The sequence below is a fragment of the Bufo gargarizans genome, chromosome 6 (genome assembly GCF_014858855.1).
Source record: "Bufo gargarizans isolate SCDJY-AF-19 chromosome 6, ASM1485885v1, whole genome shotgun sequence".
NCBI lineage: Eukaryota > Metazoa > Chordata > Amphibia > Anura > Bufonidae > Bufo > Bufo gargarizans.
Genome location: NC_058085.1, coordinates 75,282,473 through 75,299,393, shown reverse-complemented (window position 1 = coordinate 75,299,393; position 16,921 = coordinate 75,282,473). Strand labels below are relative to the sequence as shown.

Below are 16,921 nucleotides of genomic sequence, written 5' to 3'. Positions count from 1 at the left end.
ATGCGGGTGTCTGAATGGAGCCTTACAGGGGGGGTGATCAATGACAGGGGGGGTGATCAATGACAGGGGGGTGATCAGGGAGTCTATATGGGTGATCACCCCCCTGTCATTGATCACCCCCCTGTCATTGATCACTCCCCCCCTGGTAAGGCTCCATTCAGCCATTTTTTTGGGCACAAGTTAGCGGAAATTTTTTGTTTGTTTTTGTTTTTTCTTACAAAGTCTCATATTCCACTAACTTGTGTCAAAAAATAAAATCTCACATGGACGCACCATACCCCTCACGGAATCCAAATGCGTAAACATTTTTAGACATTTATATTCCAGACTTCTTCTCACGCTTTAGGGCCCCTAAAAAGCCAGGGCAGTATAAATACCCCACATGTGACCCCATTTCGGAAAGAAGACACCCCAAGGTATTCCGTGAGGGGCATATTGAGTCCATGAAAGATTGAAATTTTTGTCCTAAGTTAGCGGAAAGTGAGACTTTGTGAGAAAAAAAACAAAAAAAAATCAATATCCGCTAACTTATGCAAAAAAAAAATAAATTCTAGGAACTCGCCAGGCCCCTCATTGAATACCTTGGGCTGTCTTCTTTCCAAAGTGGGGTCACATGTGGGGTATTTATACTGCCCTGGATTTTTAGGGGCCCTAAAGCGTGAGAAGAAGTCTGGGATCCAAATGTCTAAAAATGCCCTCCTAAAAGGAATTTGGGCCCCTTTGCGCATCTAGGCTGCAAAAAAAAGTGTCACACATGTGGTATCGCCGTACTCAGGAGAAGTTGGGGAATGTGTTTTGGGGTGTCATTTTACATATACCCATGCTGGGTGAGAAAAATATCTTGGTCAAATGCCAACTTTGTATAAAAAAATGGGAAAAGTTGTCTTTTGCCAAGATATTTCTCTCACCCAGCATGGGTATATGTAAAATGACCCCCCAAAACACATTGCCCAACTTCTCCTGAGTACGGCGATACCACATGTGTGACACTTTTTTGCAGCCAAGGTGGGCAAAGGGGCACCTTTCGGATTTCGCAGGCCATTTTTTACACATTTTGATTGCAAGGTACTTCTTACACATTTGGGCCCCTAAATTGCCAGGGCAGTATAACTACGCCACAAGTGACCCCATTTTGGAAAGAAGACACCCCAAGGTATTCCGTGGGGGGCACGGCGAGTTCCTAGAATTTTTTATTTTTTGTCACAATTTAGAGGAAAATGATGATTTTTCTTTTTTTTTCTTTTTTCCTTACAAAGTCTCATATTCCACTAACTTGCGACAAAAAATTAAAAATTCTAGGAACTCGCCATGCCCCTCACGGAATACCTTGGGGTGTCTTCTTTCCAAAATGGGGTCACTTGTGGGGTAGTTATACTGCCCTGGCAATTTAGGGGCCCAAATGTGTGAGAAGAACTTTGCAATCAAAATGTGTAAAAAAATGCCCTGCAAAATCCGAAAGGTGCACTTTGGAATATGTGCCCCTTTGCCCACCTTGGCAGCAAAAAAGTGTGACACATCTGGTATCGCCGTACTCAGGAGAAGTTGGGCAATGTGTTTTGGGGTGTCATTTTACATATACCCATGCTGGGTGAGAAAAATATCTTGGTCAAATGCCAACTTTGTATAAAAAAATGGGAAAAGTTGTCTTTTGCCAAGATATTTCTCTCACCCAGCATGGGTATATGTAAAATGACAGCCCAAAACACATTCCCCAACTTCTCCTGAGTACGGCGATACCAGATGTGTGACACTTTTTTGATGCCAAGGTGGGCAAAGGGGCACATATTCCAAAGTGCACCTTTCGGATTTCACCGGTCATTTTTTACAGATTTTGATTGCAAAGTACTTCTCACACATTTGGGCCCCTAAATTGCCAGGGCAGTATAACTACGCCACAAGTGACCCCATTTTGGAAAGAAGACACCCCAAGGTATTCCGTGAGGGGCATGGCGAGTTCCTAGAATTTTTTATTTTTTGTCGCAAGTTAGTGGAATATGAGACTTTGTAAGGAAAAAAGAGAAAAAAAAAATCATCATTTTCCGCTAACTTGTGACAAAAAATAAAAAATTGTAGGAACTCGCCATGCCCCTCACGGAATACCTTGGGGTGTCTTCTTTCCAAAATGGGGTCACTTGTGGGGTAGTTATACTGCCCTGGCAATTTAGGGGCCCAAATGTATGAGAAGTACCTTGCAATCAAAATGTGTAAAAAATGGCCTGCAAAATCTGAAAGGTGCACTTTGGAATATGTGCCCCTTTGCCCACCTTGGCTGCAAAAAAGTGTGACACATCTGGTATCGCCGTACTCAGGAGAAGTTGGGGAATGTGTTTTGGGGGGTCATTTTACATATACCCATGCTGGATGAGAGAAATATCTTGGCAAAAGACAACTTTTCCCATTTTTTTATACAAAGTTGGCATTTGACCAAGATATTTTTCTCACCCAGCATGGGTATATGTAAAATGACACCCCAAAACACATTCCCCAACTTCTCCTGAGTACGGCGATACCAGATGTGTCACACTTTTTTGCTGCCAAGGTGGGCAAAGGGGCTCATATTCCAAAGTGCACCTTTTGGATTTCACCGGTCATTTTTTACACATTTTGATTGCAAGGTACTTCTCACACATTTGGGCCCCTAAATTGCCAGGGCAGTATAACTACCCCACAAGTGACCCCATTTTGGAAAGAAGACACCCCAAGGTATTCTGTGAGGGGCATGGTGAGTTCCTAAAATTTTTTATTTTTTGTCGCAAGTTAGTGGAATATGAGACTTTGTAAGAAAAAAATAAAAAATAAAAAAATAATCATCATTTTCCGCTAACTTGTGACAAAAAATAAAAAGTTCTATGAACTCACTATGCCCATCAGCGAATACCTTAGGGTGTCTACTTTCCGAAATGGGGTCATTTGTGGGGTAGTTATACTGTTTGGGCATTGTAGAACCTCAGGAAACATGGCAGGTGCTCAGAAAGTCAGAGCTGTTTCAAAAAGCGGAAATTCACATTTTTGTACCATAGTTTGTAAATGCTATAACTTTTACCCAAACCATTTTTTTTTTTTGCCCAAACATTTTTTTTTATCAAAGACATGTAGAACAATAAATTTGGTGAAAAATTTATATATGGATGTCGTTTTTTTTGCAAAATTTTACAGCTGAAAGTGAAAAATGTCATTTTTTTGCTAAAAAATCGTTACATTTTGATTAATAACAAAAAAAGTAAAAATGCCAGCAGCAATGAAATACCACCAAATGAAAGCTCCATTAGTGAGAAGAAAAGGAGGTAAAATTCATTTGGGTGGTAAGTTGCATGACCGAGCGATAAACGGTGAAAGTAGTGTAGTGCCGAAGTGTAAAAAGTGCTCTGGTCATGAAGGGTGTTTCACCTAGCGGGGCTGAAGTGGTTAAAGGAGATACTTAAAATTTTTATGCTGTTAGATACAGGAACTGGTATATCCCTTAGTTCCATGCTTCCGATGTTTAAAACACTGCTTTTGCTAAGATTTATTTTAAAACTGGAAGCACAACAATAAAATTGAATTTGTTTCAGAGTTCTCTGAACCGAAAGGGTGTCCCTGCAAAGTACCGCAACGTCATCCATGTACCCCACTGCTTTAGCCTCTAATCCCCCCCCTCCTGGCAGGGGGACTCCTTGGATTTGCTTATCAGGTCTAATTGCGCATAATAGAGGCTCTAACGCACATATAAAAAGCAGTGGGGACAAGGGACACCCTTGTTTTACCCCAGACTTTAAAAATATATCTCGTGTTTTAAAACCATTTACTAAAATTCTACTTGAGCAGTCCTTGTAAAAAGCTTTTAAAGACAGTAAAAAACCTTCTGGTATATCTGGTATACCCATTCTCTCTAAAACCTTAAAAAGATAAAAATGAGAGACTCTGTCAAAAGCTTTTTCAAAGTTGACTGATAAAATAGCTAGTTTGTTATTTCTGGATTTTGAGTCATCTATACAGTCTTTAATTAAAGTAAGATTATCCCAAATACTCCTTCCTGGAATTGCGCATACCTGATTTGGATGAATTATTTTGTCAATTATGGCTTTCAGTCTATTTGCGCATATTTTTGCCATAATTTTATAATCTGTATTTAAAAGGGTTATTGGTCTCCAGTTCTTTAAATCTGTTTTGTCACCTTTTTTAAATAAAAGGGAGACCTCACCTTTTTTCCAGGATTTGGGTAAAACCTTAGAATTAAAAACTTCACTAAAAAAACTGTAAAAATCATCTTTTAAAAGGCTATAAAATGTCACATAAAATTCACTGGGTATACCGTCCGGCCCAGGTACTTTACCTGCTTTAAAACTTTTGACTGTCTCAAGGATTTCCTGCTCCGATAGATCTTGTAATAAACCCTGTTTTGAAGCAGGATCTAAAAAGGTGGTGATCTCCTTCAATGAGTCTTTCATAAAATTCTGATCCACAGGTTTCACACTGAAAAGAGAAGTATAAAAACCATGAACTTTATTTAAAATACTTTGCACATTAAAATCGCCTTCAATACTTTCAATTACATTTTTCTTGTATGTTTTAAAAAAAAAATACCTTGAACAAGTTTCATTCTCTTCTACAAACTGCACCCTAGAACGGAAGATAATTTCTTTACCCCTCCGTTCTAAAAATTGCGTAATTTCTTTTTTTAATTCTTCTATTTCTTTATCAACATTGATGTCACAGTCTCGGAACTTATTTAGGGTTTGCAGACGGATATTTAAAATTTTAAAAGAGGCTCTTTTTTCTTTAGCTTTATTTTTACTAACTTCAATAAAAAAATCTTTAATTTTTTTCTTTATGCCCTCCCACCATACACTGGTGGGAGTGTCTTGCTCTTTTTTCCGTCTGCATTCTCTATAAAACCCACTAAAATCAGTTAAAACCTGTGGATCATATAATAGGGAAACGTTCATTTTCCAGGATTTTTTACCGTAAAATTTATTAAGATCATGCTTTATACTAAAATATAAAAGCCTATGATCTGATAAAATATTAGTTAAAACTTCGCATTTAAAAGGCAGTAACTGTTCATTACAAAAAATAAAATCAATCCTGGATTTGCAGTTAATGTTGCTCCAGGTAACGCCGGCTTCCTCCGGGCTATCCCTGTTGCACTCTTTATACACATCTAACAAATTAAAATCATTCACAATATTTTTCAATAGCCCGGAGGTTTTATCATAATTTCGACTCACAGAACTTGACAGCCGGCATTCCCCTCTTATTACACAGTTAAAATCACCTGCAAGTATTAAAGGGTCAGTGGTGTTAATAAAAAGAGATAAAATTTCCAACATCCTTGCTCTCTCATTTTTGTCAGGTGATCCATAAAAATTTAAAAACTGCCATTTAACACCGTCTATAAAAGCTTTAACTAATAACATACGGCCTGGTAAAATTTCATTAATATCATCAATTAAAACGTTTCCCTTAAAAAGTATGGCGACCCCACCCGATCTGGACTCATTTGATCCAGACCAGATGGATGGCCCGTGCTGCCAATCTTCTTTGTATTTTTTATAGGAGATAGCATGTGGGATGCCGCATTCCTGTAGGAAAAAAACTGATGCTGAAAAAAAGGATAAAAAATTAAAAAGTGCAATCCTTCTACTTCTCTGTTTGGCGCCCCTTACATTAAAAGTAATGGCTTTTAGTTCTGTATCCATTTTTTATAAAAAGGGAAAAAAACAACACTAAAAATAAAAATAAATACCAGCGGGACCAGAAATCTAATTGCCACTAACGTCCCCACCATATGATGACACTGTGAGCAGCGACTCGGGAGAGGAACTGCCCTCGCTCAGGTAGGTGCTGGCAGCCGTGCACTGGTAAACCGGCAGGCAAGCCTCAGACAGTTCCGGCTGGGTCTCCATTCTCTGACCATTTAGGTCCTCTTCGTCAGGTGGGTCCCCAGCGAGCTCCAATCTTCCCCCCTCATCCCGAGATGACTCAGGTCCTTCAACAGGGGGACGCTGCGCACATGTCAGCGGATCGGAGGCCTCCAGAGTATCCATACCCTCCCTCCCTACCTGGTCAGGCAGGGAGGAGGTTTCAGGGGGAGCCACGTCCGCCTTTACCGCCAGGCCAGACGTTTCCATCTGCTCTCCCCTGCCCAGGTTCCTAAAGGAGCGCCTCCTATTGCCTCGCTTTCGGGGACCCTCCTGCTCTTGTTCGCTCTCCTCAGAGTCAATGTTGCTCTCTGGAGACCCAGCCTGTGGAGCAGGCCCGGTTGCCCCCTCCTGTGCTTCCATCAGGGGCAACTCGGGCTTCGCGCTTCCTTGCTCCCTGTCATGCTTGCGTTTCGCCGTTCTCAGTGCCTGAGATCTGCTTTTGCCCCTTCTGCCTTGTGTCTGCCAGTCACCCTCCCTAGCTCCTTCCTCTTGACCGTCACAGGCTTCGGCTTCTTGTTGGCCCAGGGCATCGTATGTTTGTTCCTCTCCCTCGGGGTGGGTTGTCCCGCTGGTTTTCCCTGGGGCGCCTTGGATTGCTTTTTTTCTTTCTGCGTTTTCCTATGAGGACAAGAAAAAAAGAGATAGTCACGTTCTTGACAGAAGCTGCATTTTTTTCCTTGCTGGCAGTCTTTGTTTTCGTGTTCTTTACTTCCGCAATTTTTGCATGTCACACCGCATTTTGCTTGGTCGTGACCATACTGCCCACATATCCTACAGAAATTTGGCATCCCTGCAAAGAAGAGGTCGCCATTAACTTGTCCGATTTTAAAACGTGCTGGGGGTGCTTTAAAACAGAGATAAGAATTTTCTTTGATGCAAGTAACTAGGAATCTCCACTTAGACGTCCAGATATCACACTCGTTCATAATCATCCCTTTACATTGTACGTCTTTAAAATACACAGACAGAAAGGCTTGGACTTCAGCCTCCTTCACTTAAGGGGAATAAGACTTAATCACCACGAGTTTTTTGTTTTCAAAGCAATGTTCGACGATTCGGAACCCCCCCATCTTGGGATCATCCTTCACTTTCTCAGCCCTTTTCAGGACATCATTGAAAATTCCGTCACCCGTAAAAGTAATATCATAAATGCCGCGTTTGGGGTAGTCCTGAATCGCCAAAATCTCGTTCTTGCTGATACGGAGTAAATCGCCCAGTACAACTTCCACCAGATATTTAAGTTTCTCCTTCTTGTTGTCCGGGTGGACAGCTCCAGTGAGAATTGCTCTCACTGAGTTTTTTAGGCGAGCATATTCCGGCACGTAGCCGGTATCGTCGCCCATGGTGCTTCGCTCGCTCGCACGCAACAACCGCTCGCAACCGCCGCAACGCCCTCTGGATTCGGATTAACCACACCAGAAGGCTAGGGGGATCGCAACTCGTTATTTAGGGGACTAATCCCTCTCCCCAATAGCAGCAGGTGGGTGAAGCCTGGGCTATAAACCCGGGCGATCCCACCAGGCCGAGGAGAGGGGTACCCCCAAATACCTTCTGGCTAGACCAAGTGATGAAATAAAATCACATACACTTGATCTTAGCCAAAAGGCCGAGAAGCGATAACCCGCTCGGCCTCGACAACGGGGCCGCTGTTCGCAAACGCAGAGCACTTCTCAAGGCAACAGTCTACAGGCCTCAGCCCCAAACACAGTCCGGGAGGCTTCTTTCTCTCACAAACCAGGGAAAACGTGCGTCCTACGCTCTGAAATCAACAGCATGCTCCACTTCGTGTTTTTAGGATCTGCATAGCTCCACCCACCACTTTTGGTCACGCCTTTTCTTCGCACGAAATTCCGGGTGCCAAAGTGCGCCAGGCAGAATGAACGATAAGAAGTCAATGGAGAGTAGTGAAAGAGAGAAAAAAAAAAAGGTATCTATGCATTGTGGATTGTGATGTCATGGCCCCATTGTTGAGTGTTCCGTCAGAGCCCTTGTGATGTCATCCAGTGACCTGACCTTACTTGACCTCTGACCTGACAGGCCTCTTGTGACACGTGCAGTGTTCCGTCCATTGGCCAGACATGGCAGGTCCAGCTATTGCTGATACATAGGAAGTGCTGGACTTCATTTTAGCCCTACCTACAAGTCATCCAGTTTAATAGAGCCACAAGAGGGAGACACAGGCAAACAAACTTCACTTATTTAATAAAGAAATAGGAAAACAAAATTGGTTACATCAAGCCAACTTGCTACAAAAGGGTCAATTCTAAGGAACAACTCAGCAGACTGCCAAGTGTGCACAACAGGCCCAAATCAAAACAGAGGTGCTCGGACGGAGTGGAGGATCCAAAAACTGCATTCAGGTGATAGATATCCTAACACGTCATTCATTCAGGTGATAAGCCAATTAACACAACAATTAAGCTATCAATCTTAATTGGATTTGGACTGTGAGCAGAGGTGACTGGCTGGCTGGGTTGCTTGGTGCTGGAACAAACCCACACACAGGTGATGCAATTAACAGATTGACAGGCTAGATGCAGCTGCACCAAGGATGCAGAAAGCAGAACAGCAAAACCCTCACAGAGGAAGGAGAAGCTGAAGTGCAGGACTGCTGAGGCAGGCAGGGCACAGCAACTTTCCACTTGCTTGCTGGAAGGATCCTTGAAATCCATCACTCAATTTCATTCTGTTTTTTCATACCAGATTAGAAGGGGTGCACCGGTCCTGGAGGTACTGCAATACCAGGTCAATGTGTGGAGTGGACAGAGCAAGCTCTTTTTCCATCTCCCTGTTCGAAAAATCCATTTAATATATGGTCCCCAGATAGGGGACGTATCAGATATTAAACTGATAAGAACAGATTTTTGAATTTTGATTTGATCGAATTTTTCTTTGCAAAGGACCCCCGAAACCTGCAAAACGGAGGTCCTATGCCGAAGTGTGCAAAACTAAGTTTTCGGTAAATAAAGCCCCCTGCACCGAAGTGCAGTGGCTAGGGGTGATCGCTTCTCGTTGCCCAGGCGCCAGTCCACCAAGCAAGGGATTCAGTCCCAGCTCACAACTGAGGCCTTCACCCAAGCACTAGGCCAGAGATCCAGCCCCAGTTCCCACTGAGACCGTCTCCCAAGCCCCGGGTCCGGCTGCCCAGGCACCTCTCAAAGCCAGACCAAGGTCTATCCGTCCCGTTAAGAACAGATTTTTTATTTTTATTTTTTAAACCATTCAGAATGGTTAGTATCTTATTTCAGTAAACATACTCCATTCATCCTCATGGTCAATTTTCATTTTATTTCGGAAACACAAAAAAAGACAAATTGCAAAAAACACAAAAAACACAAAACATACATTATATCCCATTACCAAGTAAAGCCCGCTTTCTGAATGCTCGCAATCAAAGCATCTTGAACATCAATATAATCGACATCTGATAGCTCCACTATTCTCTCCATAGCTCTTATAATCCCATCCTCAACTTTAAATCTGTGACAAAACGCCGCTGGGTCCTCCTCGTATTTCTCCAAAACTCTCCTCCGACCTCTATCCATCTGCATTTGATTATATCTAGTATTTAGTGCTTTTATTTTAGCTCTAATATCTTCAGACACCACCAAAAGTGATTCTTCTCCCTTCACCATTTTACTTTTTTCCCCTTCTTTACTGACTTTCACCTCCTCCACCTTCTTCTCTTTCTTTTTAACTGCTTCTCCTTGCTGGCTCTGACCAGCTTGAGGTTCTTGTTCTGCTTTCCTTTTCTGAATTCCTTTCTGAGTCTCTGTTAATACATCCCCCATTTGCATAACCTCCGCCTCGAGATCTTCAGTACTTTTACCTTCTTTAGAATGATCCGCCTCTTGTCTTTCATCTTTCTCCTTTTTAGGACAATTACGCATCTCATGTCCACTCTCGTGACAAGAAAAACACAATTTTGGATTCATACACATTTCAGCTTTATGTCCTCCTCTTCCACATAAACTACATAACTCTTCTTTACAACTTTCTTTCACATGACCATACAACTTGCATCGTCTGCAGAAATCTGGCATACCATTATAGTACAAGTCTCCTGTTACTCTGCCTATCTTAAATCTAGCATCTGGCAAATAGAACTCATCCTTTCCAAAAACATCCTTCCTCAAGGATACCCTATATCTCCATTTTGAAGTCCAAAATCCAAACTGATTAAAGATCTTCCCCAATGGAATCACTTTGTAACAATATTCTTGCAAAAAGCTTACTATTTTACTTTCATCCACATACGGTGAATACATCTTCACAACCACTATTTTCACATTACTGGGAAAATGAGAAAAAATCTTCATTCCAGCAAACTTTACCTCTGATTTGGTTTCTTCCCATCTCCAAAGAAAATTCATAAGTAAGTCTTCGTTCTGAAAAACAATATCATAAGTCCCCCTTTTAGGGTAGTCCATCAAGGCAAGTACCTCATTCCTCTGTAATCGCATATCCTCCAATAGGAACTTCACGATAAAGGCAAGGTTTTTCACTCCACGCTCCTTCTCGCCCACAATAAGTCGAGCTGCATTCCGCACTTTAGCGAAATCCGGAACAGTCTCCGAGTATTCTTGCTCCAGAACTGGAGTTTCCATTGCGTCCGTCATGAGTGCCAAACAGAACCTCAACCACTCACTAGGAATGGCCAGGTGATCGCTTCCCGTTGCCCCGGGACTAAGCCGTCCCCCCAATAGCAGCACAGGCTCGGACTGCAGCGATAAACTACAGCCCTCACCTGAGGCCGAGGGTCCGGGTACCCGGGGCACCTCTGGCCAAGATCAGCGCAATACCTCTCGATACTACACTTGATCTTAGCCAAAAGGCCGAGAAGCGATAACCAGGGAAAACGTGCGTCCTACGCTCTGAAATCAACAGCATGCTCCACTTCGTGTTTTTCGGATCTGCATAACTCCACCCACCACTTTTGGTCACGCCTTTTCTTCGCACGGAATTCCGGGTGCCAAAGCGTGCCAGGCAGAATGAACGATAAGAAGTCAATGGAGAGTAGTGAGAGAGAAAAAAAAAAAGAAAAAAAGAATAGGTATCTATGCATTGTGGATTGTGATGTCACGGCCCCATTGTTGAGTGTTCCGTCAGAGCCCTTGTGATGTCATCCAGTGACCTGACCTTACTTGACCTCTGACCTGACAGGGCTCTTGTGACACGTGCAGTGTTCCGTCCATTGGCCAGACATGGCAGGTCCAGCTATTGCTGATACATAGGAAGTGCTGGACTACATTTTAGCCTACGTAGCAGTCACCCAGTGTAATAAATCCACAAGAGGGAGACACAGGCAAACAAACTTCACTTATTTAATAATGAAATAGGAAAATAAAATTGGTTACATCAAGCCAACTTGCTACAAAAGGGTCAATTCAAAGGAACAACTCAGCAGACTGCCAGGTGTGCACAACAGGCCCAAATCAAAACAGAGGTGCACGGACGGAGTGGAGGAGGATCCAAAAACTGCATTCAGGTGATAGATATCCTAACACCTCATTCAGGTGATATCCAAACACTTCATTCAGGTGATAAGCCAATTAACACAACAATTAAGCCATCGATTATTAAAATTTTCCCTTCCATGGTAAGGTCTCTTAGGTTCCACATTAGAATTTTCTTCTCTATTTTATCGATTGCAATGTCCCAACTAGAATATCCATTGTTTGCCTGATTAAAAATAACGCCAAGGATTTTAATCTGATCTTGTTGTATTTTAACACCTGGTGTTATTGAAGAATCCCAGCTTCCAATATTAAAACAGTCACACTTACTTAAATTTAGCTTAAAACCTGATGCCTCACAAAAGAAATTTGTAATCATTAAACTCCTTCTAAGTGCAGGGGAGTCTTTACATAAAATCGTTACGTCATCCATATAACTTAAAACTTTTAAATGATTACCCCCTCCCCCTGGAATAGGAACCCCTTTCACTATTTTATCACGCCTCAACATAGCCAAAAGGGGTTCCATAGCACAAATAAACAGGAGGGGGGACAAAGGACATCCTTGTTTTACGCCAGACAGGAGGGGAACTTCTTTTGTTAAAAAAACGTTTACAGAAATGTGACTAAAACTGGACTTATATAAAAGTTTGATTACATTTTGTATAAAAGCAGGCATACCTAATTTCTCTAAAACTATAAAAAGATATTTATGGGACACCCTATCAAACGCCTTTTCAAAATCTAGTGATAAAATAGCTAAAGTTTGATTCCGTTCTTTAAAATACCATAAAATATCTCTTAAAATATTTAAAGACTCAGCTATTGATCTTCCAGGTACCCCACAAACCTGGTTTGGGTGTATAATTTTACTTATAAAGGGTTTAAGGCGTAATGCTAAAAGTTTAGCTAAAATTTTATAATCAACATTTAAAAGGGTAATGGGCCTCCAGTTTTTTAATTGATTTTTATCACCCTTTTTATATAACAAAGAAACAATCCCCTTCCTCCAGGACCGGAGAAGTTCCTCTACTGTAAAAGTTTATTTGTATAATAAAAACATATTGTCCTTTAAAATTTTCTAGAAAGCTAGATAAAATTCTATGGGAAGACCGTCTTCTCCCGGAGACTTCCCATTAGAAAAACTTTTAAAAGCAAATAAAAGTTCTTCCATAGTAAAATCACGGGATAAAATCTCCTGGTCTAAAAAATCTAGCTTAAAATCAAGGAAATTAATAGCATCATTTAAAAAGGACATATCAATAGTTTTTTCATTAAAAAGGTGCTGATAAAAATTAAAAGCTGAATTTAACATCCCATATACTGTGCTTTCCCCTTCTAAATTTAAAATTAAATCACGCCTTTTATTTGCTTTTTTAAAAAAGAAACGGGAACATTTTTCATTCTCTTCTAAGTTTTTAACTCGTGAATTAAAAATTATTGGTTTCCCTTTATCTTCAATACATTTATTTATTTCAACTTTCAGACTTGTCATATCAGATTCAACATCCATGCCCACCTCCTTCAATTTCAGCAAAACATTCAATCTTTTATTAAGAACATTGCACCATATTTTTTTACCTTTTGCTCTCTTCTTAGCTGCTTGGATAAAAAATAACTTAATTTTAGGTTTTATGCCCTCCCACCAGTGCAGCACAGATTCGCTGGGGCTCCTTTTCTCTTGCCAGCACTGGTAGGTCCGCACAAACTCAGCACATATTTCGGGATCCTCCAATAATGTAACATTTAGCTTCCATTGACCTCTGTTTACCATCTGTTCTCCTTTTATTTCTGTATGAACTAATAATAATTTATGATCTGAGAAAATATTCCCAAATAGCTCACATTTCACAGGGGTAAAATTGTTGGAAGCTAAAATAAAATCTATTCTGGAGCCCACTCTCCCGTTGGACCACGTAATACCTGGGTCCGCTGGCAAGAGTGAACTCCAGCAATCTTTTAAGTTAAATCATCAATAAAATTCTTCAGCAGGTAAGAAGTGCGGTCCTTCCTATTTGCATCACCCCCTTGTCTGGATTCGTTCTCACGTATACAATTGAAGTCGCCTCCCACCAGCAAGGGGGTGGAACCTGTACAAAATAATGGCAAAAGGTTAAAAAGATCTGCCCTTTCCTGTTTATCAGGGGGGGCATAGACATTTAAAATACGACATAAAAGACCCTTAAAACGTAAGTGCAGTAAAATGGCTCTGCCAGGTAAAATTTCTGTTACAGATTAAATTTCATCAAATGAACCCCGAAATAAAACTCCAATACCAACAGACTTATTACTATTACCACCTGACCACACTGAAGGGCCTAATTTCCAGGCTTTTTTCAAATTTCCATATTCCAATCGATTTGGGATCCCACATTCCTGTAAAAAACATATGTCAAAATCTATTGTTTCCAAATAAGAGAACAGAGCAGTCCTTCGTATAAAAGTCTTTAGAGACCTCACATTCAGTGAGGCAATTTTTACTGGAAAAGAAGACATTACAATCAATCAGTCTCTAGTTCGGAAGACTCTGCTTCCTCTATTTTCTGGGAGCTAGAAGCCCCAGAATCTGGACAAGCAGAAAACAGATGCTCTGAACCGGGATCAGAAATATGTTGAGACTCTATAGTGTCTCTAAACTCCCCCTCATCCGAATTACGAGTTCTCAACTTTCGTTGAGATCCAGAACTTTCGTCGTCTCTTGATCTTTTTGTAGAGGAGGAAATATCCATTGCATCTCCTTCTAGTCTTTCTTTCTCCTTGCCGACGCCTTTCTTGTCTTTCTTTGATCTTCCATTTTCTTGTGACTTCTCTTTGGCTGGAACGTTTTTACTTGTCGTCCCCGGAGTCTCTTCCACCACCGCGGTAGAAGGGCTAGGCTCCTGGCTTAGAACTGAACGCTGACGATCCGCGCCAGACGTCCTCCTCATCAAGCCCATTTTAGATGGAGTAACAGGCTCAGAGGAATGGTAGGCAACACTTTCAGTTCTCTGGCTCGTCTTAGCCCCCCTCTGTAAACGTGGCGTACCCGGGAGGGGCTCGGAGCTTTTCAAGCTTTCAGCATGCAAAATGGTAGATTGGGAACACTCCGCCCTGGATCTTAAGGAGAGTCTCCTACCTGCTTGCTTTATGCTTAGTTCCATTTGTTTTCTGGGATCCTCAAAAGGATCCACCTCAGCATTCCTCGCATCTCTCAACATCTGCTCAGTCAGACCCTCTGTTAGCGTCACAGAGGACCGACGGTCCATACCTTGACCTGACGCATGAAGACCTGGAACCAAGGTCAAGCCAGAACGGCCCGGCCCTGGCTTCTCAAGCACCTCTTTGCCAGTCCCTACAAGTGTCTTCACCGGACCGCCCGATGAAGCCCTAGAGAACCCTGGCTTAGCTTTATTAGTTAACTCGCGTCTGGGGACCTGGGCATTACCAGCAGTGACCATTCCAGCTACAGGCAGCTGCCCTGGCCCAGGTTGAGAACTCCCCCATGCAAGCTCTCTTGTAGGCACCACAGGCGCAGGCGCCTTAAGGTGACAATCTTTGTACTTATGACCGACCTCACCGCAGAGGTCGCAAATGTCACAATTCGAGGATATGTGTCGCTCACTTCCGCACCTGTTGCAGCATCTCACTTGCGACTCACAATCCTCTGTTGTGTGACCGAACTTTTGGCAGCTTCGACAGAATCGTGGCATTTGGGAGTAAACAAGGTAGCCCCTGTTTCTCCCTATTGCGAAATTTGAAGGCGGGTGACACAGGCCCCCGATGCCTGCTTCATCGTGGTGGAATTTGACAAAATATTTTCTTTTGCCATTCCAAAAGCCTTCTTTGTTCTTCACTTCATGGGAGAAGTGAACTTCTTTACAATATCGCTTCAAAAATAAAGTAACCTCAATTTCAGGTACAAACGGACTGTACATACAAGCGATGAGGTGTATTGACTCCTCCCCGTAGAGGAGTGCAAAATAGAGACCGTCAAGACGATCATTGTCCTTGTCCGCAACTTGTAATTCTGCGTAGATGTTTTCGCAGCATGTCTTCTTACAAAAGGTGATCGTATAGAAGCCTTTATACTCCTGGTCCCGTAGACACAGGATATCCTCCCTACGGATCTGGAAGTAACCGGACAGGATTTCGGCCACGATGTACTTCAGCGTTTTCCTTGCCCGGAACTTCTCTGCCACCTCGATCCGTATCGACTGCTTCAACTGGGTTTCCCCATCAGCAAATCCATAGGAGAACGGCATCTTCCTCACCAAAGGCCTAATCCCCGCTGCAAACACAAAAACAAAGGACTCACCCAACGAGACGAGCCCCTGCTCAAGGCCGCAGAAGGGGACCCAAGATGTATCCGACGCCAAGTCTTCGCACCACGCACCAAATTAACAAAAAACGCTGCCAGCAAGGTGGTCAAACCCACTGAACAGCGCGATCACTTCCCGTTGCCCGGGGACTAAGCTGTCTTCCCTATAGCAGCAAGGGGGTAGAACACCGGCTATAAACCAGTGCCCTCCCCCAAGGCCGAGAATCCAGGTACCCCAGGCACCTTCTGACCAAGACCCAATGTATCCCTACACTTGATCTTAGCCAAAAGGCCGAGAAGCGATAACCCGCTCGGCCTCGACAACGGGGCCGCTGTTCGCAAACGCAGAGCACTTCTCAAGGCAACAGTCTACAGGCCTCAGCCCCAAACACAGTCCGGGAGGCTTCTTTCTCTCACAAACCATGGAAAAACGTGCGTCCTACGCTCTGAAATCAACAGCATGCTCCACTTCGTGTTTTTCGGATCTGCATAGCTCCACCCACCACTTTTGGACACGCCTTTTCTTCGCACGAAATTCCGGGTGCCAAATCGCGCCAGGCAGAATGAACGATAAGAAGTCAATGGAGAGTAGTGAGTGAAAGAGAGAAAAAAAAAAAAAAAAAGTATGCATTGTGGATTGTGATGTCATGGCCCCATTGTTGAGTGTTCCGTCAGGGCCCTTGTGATGTCATCCAGTGACCTGACCTTACTTGACCTCTGACCTGACAGGCCTCTTGTGACACGTGCAGTGTTCCGTCCATTGGCCAGACATGGCAGGTCCAGCTATTGCTGATACATAGGAAGTGCTGGACTACATTTTAGCCTACCTACAAGTCATCCAGTTTAATAGAGCCACAAGAGGGAGACACAGGCAAACAAACTTCACTTATTTAATAAAGAAATAGGAAAACAAAATTGGTTACATCAAGCCAACTTGCTACAAAAGGGTCAATTCTAAGGAACAACTCAGCAGACTGCCAGGTGTGCACAACAGGCCCAAATCAAAACAGAGGTGCTCGGACGGAGTGGAGGATCCAAAAACTGCATTCAGGTGATAGATATCCTAACACCTCATTCAGGTGATAAGCCAATTAACACAACAATTAAGCCATCAATCTTAATTGGATTTGGACTGTGAGCAGAGGTGACTGGCTGGGTTGCTTGGTGCTGGAACAAACCCACACACAGGTGATGCAATTAACAGATTGACAGGCTAGATGCAGCTGCACCAGGGATGCAGAAAGCAGCACAGCAAAACCCTCACA

The 16,921-nt window shown here is 42.7% G+C and overlaps 1 non-coding gene and 2 pseudogenes across 1 annotated transcript; all 3 read right to left on the bottom strand.

Annotated features, from left to right (window-relative positions):
• Positions 1 to 7,378: 7,378 nt before the first annotated feature.
• LOC122942884 lies at positions 7,379 to 7,521 on the bottom strand (annotated as a pseudogene).
• Positions 7,522 to 8,611: 1,090 nt separating this feature from the next.
• LOC122942696 lies at positions 8,612 to 8,806 on the bottom strand. Its single transcript, XR_006390650.1, has one exon. It is a non-coding gene; the product is annotated as a U2 spliceosomal RNA (small nuclear RNA).
• A 1,802-nt stretch (positions 8,807 to 10,608) lies between these two features.
• On the bottom strand, positions 10,609 to 10,750 carry LOC122942874 (annotated as a pseudogene).
• Between the last annotated feature and the right edge of the window lie 6,171 nt (positions 10,751 to 16,921).